This window comes from Procambarus clarkii, chromosome 25 (assembly GCF_040958095.1).
Source record: "Procambarus clarkii isolate CNS0578487 chromosome 25, FALCON_Pclarkii_2.0, whole genome shotgun sequence".
Taxonomy (NCBI): domain Eukaryota; kingdom Metazoa; phylum Arthropoda; class Malacostraca; order Decapoda; family Cambaridae; genus Procambarus; species Procambarus clarkii.
In genome coordinates this window covers 13215673-13229718 of record NC_091174.1, presented here as the reverse complement: position 1 = coordinate 13229718, position 14046 = coordinate 13215673, and the positions used below count along the sequence as shown (strand labels likewise).

General features: G+C 46.6%; 1 protein-coding gene across 5 annotated transcripts in view; it reads left to right on the top strand.

The window, feature by feature from the left end:
• The window catches only part of LOC123756565 (adenylate cyclase type 5), an 814648-nt gene that overhangs the window by 552923 nt on the left and 247679 nt on the right, over window positions 1–14046 (top strand). The window lies entirely within an intron of this gene.

The window sequence follows — 14046 nt, the reverse complement described above, 5'->3', positions numbered from 1 at the left end:
CTGTTACACAAATTTGTGTAACAGATGATATTTTTGTTGATGTGTTGCCATTTTTCGTGGGTGTTGCTGCCAGCGTTGTCATTTCCAACGCTGCGTTGCTATTTCCCCTATGCTAGAGGATGTCATTTCTCACATGAGCACTGTCATTCCTCATGAGAGCATTGACATTGATTGATTATAGCTACATGATCCTGGGTTTTAATGTGATTGGTCATGAAGTAGTTGAATCTTATGGAAATGGTCAAGAAGCAGTTGAATCTTATGGAAATGGTCAAGAAGCAGTTGAATCTTATGGAAATGGTCAAGAAGCAGTTGAATCTTATGGAAATGGTCAAGAAGCAGTTGAATCTTATGGAAATGGTCAAGAAGCAGTTGAATCTTATGGAAATGGTCAAGAAGCAGTTGAATCTTATGGAAATGGTCAAGAAGCAGTTGAATCTTATGGAAATGGTCAAGAAGCAGTTGAATCTTATGGAAACGATCTGGTAATGCTGATTTTGGACATGCTAAATTTTAGGGGAGCATAACAAGGCAAATGCCGCATCAGCCAGGACACTAATAAGGTTAGGCATGACCGTGAAATTAGTGCCAATTGACAATGTCAAATTAACTCGACTGAATTTTTATTTGTATTTTTCTTATTCTATTGTAAAACATTAAGCACTGATGTCTGTAAAATGTAAAAAAACAGTCTAGTATTAATGTTGTCATTTTATGAGAACTTTCTTTACAAGAGATGCTGCCACAGTGATTCTATCTTTCAATTCACTTTTTGAAATTGATTCACTATCAGTTCAATTCACTTTCAATTTCCTACCGAGAATACTGCTCAGTACTTGCCTACCCAACTGCAGGAGAGATTTGTGACATGTATGGAATACAGAGAATATATTGTATACATACACACAGTAAAACATTACAGCGATCGTCTTCAAGTGCTCTGTTTGTTCCCCAGAAAAATAATGAGGGAGATAACCTAGCCCGCCAAACACACACCGAAACTACGACGTTACTATAACGTTCGAACAAGATTTAACACCTCCTAACCAGTTATAACAACCATTATTACAAGTTGTAACAACGTTCTAATACGTCATAAACACGTTAAGCCAAGATGTAACAACTTTATTACAAGTTGTAACAAGTGGAAAATAGAGACAGTTTCGGTTTGTGTTTCCAGGGCTTGTACCTGGGAGATGCTGGAAGGTCTGGTCTGTGATCTGCTCGGCAAAATGACTCTTTTGAGATACACGATAGAGAATGAAGAATAGACCCAGTGAAAGTAGAGGTGCAGAAGACACAAGAGAACGCTCATAAGTCTTCTTCTACCAAATAGAGAAAAAATATTGCTGTAACAAAAGTTGAAAATTATAAGAGAAACTCGGAGATCGTCTTGCAGGAAATGCTAGATCAGCTGAGTTGCAATAGTTATATGTGCTTGTTGGGACGCTGCAAGCAACAACAGCCTTACTCATCAAGTTGTCACTAGAACACTAGAAGCCCTGTATAGGTAAACTACAAGTAAAGCAACCGGACACTGTGGGGTACTACAAGGGCAGACTAAACCAAGCAAAATGATAGAAATGTGATGCTATTCCAAATAAAGTTGATAACATATTATAATATATTATTTACCTCCAATAATATACTTCTTGAATTCTCACCTCACATTCTTACCTTATATATTGACTCCTTACCACTCTTTACACAACTTGATAATGGTACAGGGCGGACCGAAACGTCTTCAAGCCTTGTATATATTTAGATGTGTGGGTCGGGTGTGTAAGAACATACATATGTTGTGTGTGTGCGTGTGTTTACTATTTGTGGCTGAAGAATCGAGCTGTTAGCTTTTGGACCCCGTCTTGCTAACTGTCGGTTATCTAATGTACTGACTATCGGCCGAATTTTCTTTCATATCTACTTCAACATATATTTCTCACACACACACACACACACACACACACACACACACACACACACACACACACACACACACACCAAGTATGCTCCCCGTAGTAGGTGTCTGACTCCCAGGCACCTGTCTACTGGTATGTGAACAGATGCATCAAGTGAAAGAAACTGGTCATTTGTTTCTGCCTCGGTCGAGAATGGAACCCGGGCGCCTTCGACTATGACCCTCGATCGAGTGTTTGTGTGCGTGTTTTTGCGTGCATGCGTGCACTCCTGCGAGCGTTGAGAGGGAAAGGTCCGGGAGCTAGAGTTAATGACCGGTGTGTATCCTTAAACAACCACATTGTTTAATCTTGATGCGCGACATTTCATCTACAACTGTATGATTTTTATCCTCTCGAACGATATTTCGTGGGAATGTTGATGTGTGTTTGTGCGTTGGGGACAATATTTCTCGAATACAGAAAAATTTAACAAAATATTGGTAGCAAAGTTATGGCCATTAAAAAGAGGCCGGACCTGAAAAGAGGCCGGACCTGAAAAGAGGCCGGACCTGAAAAGAGGCCGGACCTGAAAAGAGGCCGGACCTGAAAAGAGGCCGGACCTGAAAAGAGGCCGGACCTGAAAAGAGGCCGGACCTGAAAAGAGGCCGGACCTGAAAAGAGGCCGGACCTGAAAAGAGGCCGGACCTGAAAAGAGGCCGGACCTGAAAAGAGGCCGGACCTGAAAAGTGAAATAGAAACAAAAGGCTCATAAAAAGTGGCGGGAAACACAAGTTGGCAACAGAGAGTGGAAGGAGAAATTATTTTTTTATTTTTTATTGACTTTTCAAGTACTCTTTTTTCCATTGTTTGATTAATTCGTTTAGTATTATTTATCCACTTACATCTCTCGCCTCACATCTCTCACCCCCTCTCATATAGCCTCACCCCCCTCTCATATAGCCTCACCCCCCTCTCATATAGCCTCACCCCCCTTTCATATAGCCTCACCCCCCTTTCATATAGCCTCACCCCCCTTTCATATAGCCTCACCCCCTTTCATATAGCCTCACCCCCCTCTCATATAGCCTCACCCCCCCTCTCATATAGCCTCACCCCCCCTCTCATATAGCCTCACCCCCCTCTCATATAGCCTCACCCCCCTCTCATATAGCCTCACCCCCCTCTCATATAGCCTCACCCCCTCTCATATAGCCTCACCCCCCTCTCATATAGCCTCACCCCCCTCTCATATAGCCTCACCCCCCCTCTCATATAGCCTCACCCCCCCTCTCATATAGCCTCACCCCCCCTCTCATATAGCCTCACCCCCCCTCTCATATAGCCTCACCCCCCTCTCATATAGCCTCACCCCCCTCTCATATAGCCTCACCCCCCTCTCATATAGCCTCACCCCCCTCTCATATAGCCTCACCCCCCTCTCATATAGCCTCACCCCCCTCTCATATAGCCTCACCCCCCTCTCATATAGCCTCACCCCCCTCTCATATAGCCTCACCCCCTCTCATATAGCCTCACCCCCCTCTCATATAGCCTCACCCCCTCTCATATAGCCTCACCCCCCTCTCATATAGCCTCACCCCCCTCTCATATAGCCTCACCCCCCTCTCATATAGCCTCACCCCCCTCTCATATAGCCTCACCCCCCTCTCATATAGCCTCACCCCCTCTCATATAGCCTCACCCCCCTCTCATATAGCCTCACCCCCCTCTCATATAGCCTCACCCCCTCTCATATAGCCTCACCCCCCTCTCATATAGCCTCACCCCCTCTCATATAGCCTCACCCCCTCTCATATAGCCTCACCCCCCTCTCATATAGCCTCACCCCCCTCTCATATAGCCTCACCCCCCTCTCATATAGCCTCACCCCCCTCTCATATAGCCTCACCCCCCTCTCATATAGCCTCACCCCCCTCTCATATAGCCTCACCCCCCTCTCATATAGCCTCACCCCCCTCTCATATAGCCTCACCCCCCTCTCATATAGCCTCACCCCCCTCTCATATAGCCTCACCCCCCTCTCATATAGCCTCACCCCCCTCTCATATAGCCTCACCCCCCCTCTCATATAGCCTCACCCCCCCTCTCATATAGCCTCACCCCCCCTCTCATATAGCCTCACCCCCCCTCTCATATAGCCTCTCCCCCCTCTCATATAGCCTCACCCCCCTCTCATATAGCCTCACCCCCCTCTCATATAGCCTCACCCCCCTCTCATATAGCCTCACCCCCCTCTCATATAGCCTCACCCCCCTCTCATATAGCCTCACCCCCCTCTCATATAGCCTCACCCCCCTCTCATATAGCCTCACCCCCCTCTCATATAGCCTCACCCCCCTCTCATATAGCCTCACCCCCCTCTCATATAGCCTCACCCCCCTCTCATATAGCCTCACCCCCCTCTCATATAGCCTCACCCCCCTCTCATATAGCCTCACCCCCCCTCTCATATAGCCTCACCCCCCCTCTCATATAGCCTCACCCCCCCTCTCATATAGCCTCACCCCCCCTCTCATATAGCCTCACCCCCCTCTCATATAGCCTCTCCCCCCCTCTCATATAGCCTCTCCCCCCCTCTCATATAGCCTCACCCCCCCTCTCATATAGCCTCACCCCCCCTCTCATATAGCCTCACCCCCCTCTCATATAGCCTCACCCCCCTCTCATATAGCCTCTCCCCCCTCTCATATAGCCTCACCCCCCCTCTCATATAGCCTCACCCCCCTCTCATATAGCCTCACCCCCCTCTCATATAGCCTCACCCCCCCTCTCATATAGCCTCACCCCCCTCTCATATAGCCTCTCCCCCCTCTCATATAGCCTCACCCCCCTCTCATATAGCCTCTCCCCCCTCTCATATAGCCTCACCCCCCTCTCATATAGCCTCACCCCCCCTCTCATATAGCCTCACCCCCCTCTCATATAGCCTCACCCCCCTCTCATATAGCCTCTCCCCCCTCTCATATAGCCTCACCCCCCTCTCATATAGCCTCTCCCCCCTCTCATATAGCCTCACCCCCCTCTCATATAGCCTCACCCCCCTCTCATATAGCCTCACCCCCCTCTCATATAGCCTCTCCCCCCTCTCATATAGCCTCACCCCCCTCTCATATAGCCTCACCCCCCTCTCATATAGCCTCACCCCCCTCTCATATAGCCTCTCCCCCCTCTCATATAACCTCACCCCCCCTCTCATATAGCCTCTCCCCCCTCTCATATAGCCTCACCCCCCTCTCATATAGCCTCACCCCCCCTCTCATATAGCCTCACCCCCCTCTCATATAGCCTCACCCCCCTCTCATATAGCCTCACCCCCCTCTCATATAGCCTCACCCCCCTCTCATATAGCCTCACCCCCTCTCATATAGCCTCACCCCCCTCTCATATAGCCTCACCCCCCCTCTCATATAGCCTCACCCCCCCTCTCATATAGCCTCACCCCCCCTCTCATATAGCCTCACCCCCCCTCTCATATAGCCTCTCCCCCCTCTCATATAGCCTCACCCCCCTCTCATATAGCCTCACCCCCCTCTCATATAGCCTCACCCCCCCTCTCATATAGCCTCACCCCCCCTCTCATATAGCCTCACCCCCCTCTCATATAGCCTCACCCCCCTCTCATATAGCCTCTCCCCCCTCTCATATAGCCTCACCCCCCTCTCATATAGCCTCTCCCCCCTCTCATATAGCCTCACCCCCCTCTCATATAGCCTCACCCCCCCCTCTCATATAGCCTCACCCCCCTCTCATATAGCCTCACCCCCCTCTCATATAGCCTCTCCCCCCTCTCATATAGCCTCACCCCCCTCTCATATAGCCTCTCCCCCCTCTCATATAGCCTCACCCCCCTCTCATATAGCCTCACCCCCCTCTCATATAGCCTCACCCCCCTCTCATATAGCCTCTCCCCCCCTCTCATATAGCCTCTCCCCCCTCTCATATAGCCTCACCCCCCCTCTCATATAGCCTCACCCCCCTCTCATATAGCCTCACCCCCCTCTCATATAGCCTCACCCCCCTCTCATATAGCCTCACCCCCCTCTCATATAGCCTCACCCCCCTCTCATATAGCCTCACCCCCCTCTCATATAGCCTCACCCCCCTCTCATATAGCCTCACCCCCCTCTCATATAGCCTCACCCCCCTCTCATATAGCCTCACCCCCCCTCTCATATAGCCTCACCCCCCCTCTCATATAGCCTCACCCCCCCTCTCATATAACCTCACCCCCCTCTCATATAACCTCACCTATCTCGAAATATAATGGTTTATTCCTATTTATTTCTTGTTTCGGCTTTATAGGATCCAGGACGGACCATCCTGGATCTGATCCATCATCAAATTCATTTTGATGTGTGTGTGTGTGTGTATTACTGTGAGTAATCAATATTTATTATGAGCAATATGATTATTAGTCTCTGTTGCTCCAACTTGGCTAAAGTACTTGTAGATATTTCGTGGGGGGGGGGAGGGAGGGGGTGAGTTAACACATTGTCACGTGGTTCTCTTTTGTTTCATGTCAGTCCCGTCCCTCTCATGTTGGGCACGTACCCAGCAGAAATTACTGGAAAAATTGGGTGAAAATAGGTTTCAATATGGATTAGACATTCTGATTTATAGATATAGATATGATTTTTGTGTGGGAGGAATTTAGTTTTTCTTTTGTGCTAATGTTGCATTTTGCTGGGTACTTGTGTGTGTGTGTGTGCGTGTGTACTCACCTATTTGTACTCGCCTATTTGTGTCTGCAGGATCGAGCATTGACTCTTGGATCCCGCCTTTCGAGCATCGGTTGTTTACAGCAATGACTCCTGTCCCATTTCCCTATCATACATGGTTTTAAAATTATGAATAGTATTTGCTTCCACAACCTGTTCCTGAAGTGCATTCCATTTTCCCACTACTCTCACGCTAAAAGAAAACTTCCTAACATCTCTGTGACTCATCTGAGTTTCAAGCTTCCATCCATGTCCCCTCGTTCTGTTACTATTCCGTGTGAACATTTCGTCTATGTCCACTCTGTCAATCCCTCTGAGTATCTTATACGTTCCTAGACGTTCCTATGTTCCTATACGTGTGTGTGTGTGTGTGTGCGTGTGTGTGTGTGTGTGTGTGTGTGTGTGTGTGTGTGTGTGTGTGTGTGTGTGTGTGTGTGTGAGTGTGTGAGTGTGTGTGTGTGTGTGTGTGTGTGTGTGTGTGTGTGTGTGTGTGTGTGTGTGAGTGTGTGTGTGTGTGTGTGTGTGTGTGTGTGTGTGAGTGTGGGTGTGTGTGTGTGTGTGAGTGTGTGAGTGTGTGTGTGTGTGTGTGTGTGTGTGTGTGTGTGTGTGTGTGTGTGTGTGTGTGTGTGTGTGAGTGTGTGTGTGTGTGAGTGTGTGAGTGTGTGTGTGTGTGTGTGTGTGTGTGTGTGTGTGTGTGTGTGTGTGTGTGTGTGTGTGAGTGTGTGTGTGTGTGTGTGTGTGTGTTTAGTGTGGTGGCGCGGTGACCGTAAGAGCCAGCCTGGGCTATATTATTCTGTCACACTGGAGACATTAATTCTCTCCTCCTCCTCCTCCTCGAGTGTAGACGTCTTCAAGGAGGATGCACGAGAGCCTCCAAGGGCAGTTTGCATGTGAAAACATCTTGAAGAAACTTAAAGTAAAGAATTATACAACAACAAAGCAATTAGCGAGAAATGCAAAACATTGTATGACTTCATAAATTGTATATTTTGTTTTACTTAGTTTGAATAGAATGTGGGAAGGTATTACCGTCGCGAACCGTATCTGATCAAGGTCTCTATGTAATGGCCTGATTAGCCTGATTGTTGGTGCCTGCAGTTCATATTCAAACGTAAGTACCATAGCCCAAATAATAATAATAATAATAATAATAATAATATGAAGGAATGTCACGTTTCATGTTCAAGACACGTACTTCACTTGCTGCTAAAGGGAGAATACGGAAAAATCTTGACATTTTTCCCGCCAAACACACACCGAAAATACGACGTTGGTACAACGTTCGAACAACTTTTTAAAACCTAACCAGTTATAACAACCAATGTAGCAAGTTGTAACAACGTTCCAATACGTCATAAACACGTTAAGCCAAGATGTAACAACTTTATTACAAGTTGTAACAAGCGGAAAATAGAGACAGTTTCGGTTTGTGTTTCCGGGGTTGCTTATAAAGATATTTGAACTTGAGGCCGTCGTCCGTGTTATTGTAAGGAACAATACCGGTGTTCAGTTTGGAACCTTTCACCGCTGTGATTTCCAGGTGAGGCGTGACACAAGTCATTCCAGCGTGCACTCCAGGAAATACAAATTAAATCAGATACGTTGAACCATTGGGTAATACTTTAGTGCACACGTGCACTCCAGTTTGAAGAGTTCAGTCTGAAGAGTTCAAGTACCTACAAAAATATAATTTATCTGTAGCATCGTTTCCTTGCAATGCTTAATTTGCATGCCTTAAGAAAGCGAAGAGTGGTGGTGTTAAGTATAGAAGAACCGACTGTAGTATGCAAATGAGTGAAAGAGTATAGTAATGGTGTATAATAGATTTCTAAAATTAATAACAAAATAGAACACGATGCGATAGACGCAAATTGAATAAGAAGGAAGGAAATATGAAGGGAAAGCGCCAAGCCATTACGACTATATAGCACTTGGAAGGGATCAGGATAAGGGTAAACCATGAGGATGGACTGGCATAGTTTCTTTGGAACCGTCAACATGAAGTCATTGGTGTTGTATAAATACAATATTCATCAAGTGTTTGAGTTAGGTAGATGAGTATTGCTCGACTCTCCTGCAGGATGAGTCAAACCAGAGGGGACTAGGCTCTGTGACCCTATCACACGTCCACACAATACTATGACATATCTCACAATACCTCCACAACACCACCACATATCCACACAATACCATCACAACACACCACATATCCACACAATTCCATAACAACACCACTACATATCCACACAATACCATCACAACACCACCACATATCCACACAATACCATCACAACACCACATATCCACACAATACCATAACAACACCACCACATATCCACACAATACCATAACAACACCACCACATATCCACACAATACCATCACAACACCACCACATATCCACACAATACCATCACAACACACCACATATCCACACAATACCATCACAACACCACATATCCACACAATACCATCACAACACCACATATCCACACAATACCATCACAACACCACCACATATTCACACAATACCATCACAACACCACATATCCACACAATACCATAACAACACACCACATATCCACACAATACCATAACAACACTACCACATATCCACACAATACCATTACAACACTACCACATATCCACACCATATCATCAATATCATCATATAGCCTCTGAAACCCAGTTATCAATAATTTCTGAAACCATTCCTATTATCAATAATGCTCTACGGATTATGTTGGTAGTCGCTTGGTTGACAAGTTACCAAATAATGACGCTAGATGCCTCTTGAGTCATAGAGCGCCGTATTCGTAAGAGCTTCCACAAATTAATAATCTTAATATGACTTAAAGAAGGTATTTGAGCATATTTAAAATATTGCCACATTTTTTACTGCGTGTCACTATACCCTGGATACATCTTTCTTGGCTCACAAGTCTTCTACCTGTTCTTCACACGAACAAATCCACAAGGGCCGTGATGAGGATTCGAACCTGCGTCCGGGAACATCCTCTTCATTGTCAGCCTCTTCTCCGCCTCTTAACTAAGACGTCTCATTTTGTAGGTTATGCTCCCCCAACGTACAAATTACAAAGTACTATGAAAAATAGCGGCTTACAAATATCCACGTTTTCTATAAGACGGTAGGTTAGGTTAGGTGGGTGGGTTGGGTTAGCACGACGTTTCTGGTTAGGTGAGCACTTTGTAGGTTGTGGCGTATCAAGAGAAGTGAAGCGACGACATTGTCCTCCAGGCGTCAGAGTCCATCCACTCTTCCACATTCTCTTTAGTATTGACAACTCAGCATTTTGTAAAAGTTATCTCGGCGTCTCATCCTTGGAGACAGAAATTGCATCGAAGTATCCAAACTGTTTGAAAACTTGTTGGGTCGCACGAGCCCTGAGCTGAGAGAGGTCAGCTGGGGTTACTCTTGACGGTCCGGCCATCACACAGAAACAGGAGGGACAGGAAAATGGAAAAGGGAAGGAGACAGAGGACGCTAAAGGGGAGGAGAGAAGCAAGCGACGAAGACCCAAAAAAGTCAGCTTGAGGGATTTTTTAAACAAAATTTCTACAAGGGCGATTTTTTTAGAGCAATGTCACTCGCTGTGTCGGTGAGCATACCGTCGCAGGGACAGTAAGGTGTGATAGTCTCCTCCTTACCTGAGCCCCTACAACATCAGTAGTACAAAATGGGGACTTTTTTTAAGCGCAACAGTGTAAATTTCGCACATTCCGTTTTCAATGGCAGCAGGTGCTAGAATTGTGGGAAATTGGTATGTCGTAGAACACCAGCCTACTGCGGTGGGGGGCTGTGTGGCCCCCGACGACACCAGCCTACTGTGGTGGGGAACTGTGGCCCCCGACGACACCAGCCTACTGTGGTGGGGAACTGTGGCCCCCGACGACACCAGCCTACTGTGGTGGGGGAGTGTATAGCCCCGACGACATAGGAAGGGGCTACCTTGAGGTTACCTTGAGGTGCTTCCGGGGCTGAGCGTCCCCGCGGCCCGGTCGTCGACCAGGCCTCCTGGGCACACAGGTTATTTAACTGTTTTTGTAACTCTGTGGACCACGTACATATACTGACGTACTGGACACTTAGATAATAGAACTTAGTACTAAACTTAGCACTTTATAAGATCCGGGAGAAATAAAACAAAAATCGGAACTTAAATATTTACTAGTGTTACGTGTCGCGACCCCCTGTACACCTCTTCCACCTGGTAAGTCATAGTGTTACGTGTCGCGACCCCCTGTACACCTCTTCCACCTGGTAAGTCATAGTGTTACGTGTCGCGACCCCCTGTACACCTCTTCCACCTGGTAAGTCATAGTGTTACGTGTCGCGACCCCCTGTACACCTCTTCCACCTGTTAAGTCATACTCACCCTTGTATATGGACTAGAAGTATGCCAGGTTAGTTTATTATACTCAGCGGAGGCAAGAGGTCGACATTTTGAATTCAGTTTTAAGTTTAATGGGGGAAGGAGGCAGATACCAGGTATACCAGAGTTCTACACAAAGATGGCGGATCACGAAGGCCCAGGAGGGTTTTCCCGCCTGTGAATAGAACGAAATTCCCAGATGTGAAGGTGATGATTGGCTGGGAATCACCAATCAAGGAGCGACCTGAGGTCACGTGACGTGAGTGAGTCACCTGAGGAGAGGTTACAGACCCTGACTAGTGTCAGTGTACCCCGACACCTTACACGTACAGGTCCCGCTGCATGTAGCTCCGGCAAGATAAGTATAAACCTATCAGTATAACGTCTTGGCTGGTAATATTCGACGACCAGAGAAGAGTAGTCATCGTTGATCTTCCTGGGGAAGTGTCAGTCTGCAGGGAAGATAAGACAACCGTGGACATCTTCAAGAGGAAACTAGATTTATTCCTCCAAGGAGTGCCGGACCAACTGGGCTGTGGAGGGTATGTGGGCCTGCGGGCCGCTCCAAGCAACAGCCTAGTGGACCAAACTCTCACAAGTCAAGCCTGGCCTCGGGCCGGGCTTGGGGAGTAGAAGAACTCCCAGAACCCCATCAACCAGGTATAAGAGTAGCTCGTCGTTAGTGGACACGTGCGCGTGGAGGAGAGACTTGAGAGTCGAGTGGCGGCTCGCACGCAGATCTCTCACGTCTTGACGCGACCGACAAGATCCCTGGTCATCGGTGAGAGGCAGCAGGGAATAACTGGACTAGATGTTTGAGCACCAACCCAGCCACCCAGGAGGAGGTAGTGAGTGACCAGCCACCCAGGAGGAGGTAGTGAGTGACCAGCCACCCAGGAGGAGGTAGTGAGTGACCAATGGACCTGCCTCGTCCACTGGTCACTTGTTGGTCCCACGTTCCTGCCTGGGAACAACTGGAATCTGGAACCCCTGAGGATGTTATTGTTGTTTAAGATTCGCTACCTGGAACAAAAAGTTCCATGTAGCACGGGCTATGGTGAGCCCGTAGTGACCCCTGAGGAACCCGATACTACGTAACTCCACCGCGAGCCTCGGTGAAGGCCTGGACACTCACCCTGCCTTAGTAACTCTGGATAAGACGGTAGAGCAGTGTTGTTACTCAGCTACCAGTCCAGAGAGGACCTCAGTGACTGTAGAGTGACAGACAGTGGGACAAGCAGTCTATTAGAAGAGGACAAGGAAACCAACAGGTGTGCCACCAACAGGAGTAGTGATGAGAGGCACAGTAATTAGCGCGTGTCTGCAGAATCGAGCTATTAGCTCTTGGATCCCGCCTTTCTAACCAGTCTACTAAATATCCATGTCCATATTAGCAATGGTCGCTCGTGGGTCCATCTCGAAAGGGTTGTCACCCAGAGAAAGTATGAAGTATGAGCCACTATGAGGCGGGGCGTAGGGAGCTAGGTCTCACTCCCTCGTAGACACTGATAGGTAAACATTAGATATTACCAGGTATTTATTATACGCCATTGGCTGTTGGTATATTCAAGAATTACTTCCTAACAAGTACATATGGATAGAAAATCCTGGATAATTCTACTAATTTCAGTTATACGTTTTGATTGTTCGTAAATATGGGTGATATTATGTAATGTTATAAACTGTTAACATTCTAAAATGAAATGTCGGAGAGCGTGTTTACCCTCTGCTGCACACACTTTACACAAGCTTTCCTCTTTGGGACTTGCTGCCCCAACCTGCCGCATATACACTTGATCTAAACATAAACTTGATCTAAACGCGTCCTAACCCCCTTCGCCCCCCCCCCCCCCGAGTATGATGTTACTGCTCTCATCTTTTAATACGGTATAGACTCACTATTTATAAAGAAAAACAACAACAGCATAAGAATTACGGAAACTGCAGGTTCAGTGGTCATACGAGGCTGCTCCTATTTATTCCCAGACTCATTCATATATATATATATATATATATATATATATATATATATATATATATATATATATATATATATATATATATATATATATATGTCTAACCTTCACTTGCATCAATCAATTGATCCTACGTCAATTATGTTACGCGGTAATTGTTTCCCCAAATCGACAACCCTGTTACCGAACTAGTATTTACCCAGGTCTTTCCTAAATCTAAGCTTATCCAATTTATACCCATTGTTTCGTGTTCTATTATATGTTGAAACTTCTAGTACCCAATTACTGTCCTCTTTGTTATTCCCATTCATCCACTTGTACACCTCTTATCATGTCACCCCTAATTCTTCGCCTGTCTATAGAGAATGTAAATTAACCTTTGTTAATTTCTCTGCATATGAAAGGTTTCTATTTTGCAGGATTAACTTCATTCATTCTTCGCTGGAAACGTTCTAATGAATTTATATCCATTCTATGGTATGGCGACCAAATCTGAATTGCATAATCTAAATGGGGCGTGACAAGAGCACGATACAGGTGAAGCATAACACCAGGTGTGCAGATGAGGAGTCACAATAGCCTGGCTGAAACATGTTGACAACACAACACACTAGAAATTGAAGAGAGGACGACGAGTAATATGGTAAATGGAAATAAGAGAGAAAAGTACACGAAGAAAATAATGGATTATAATGACAGACAACATGGCGATAATAATGGAGAATATCTTGAAGAGTGCATTATGAGGTTGAGAATGAGGAACACAATAAAAAATAAAGATATGAATGTAGTGAAGGAATTAACACTAGAGCGGGAGCCGGTCGGCCGAGCGGACAGCACGCTGGACTTGTGATCCTGTGGTTTCGGGTTCGATCCCGGGCGCCGGCGAGAAACAATGGGCAGAGTTTCTTTCACCCTATGCCCCTGTTACCTAGCAGTAAAATAGGTACCTGGGTGTTAGTCAGCTGTCACGGGCTGCTTCCTGGGGGTGGAGGCCTGGTCGAGGACCGGGCCGCGGGGACACTAAAGCCCCGAAATCT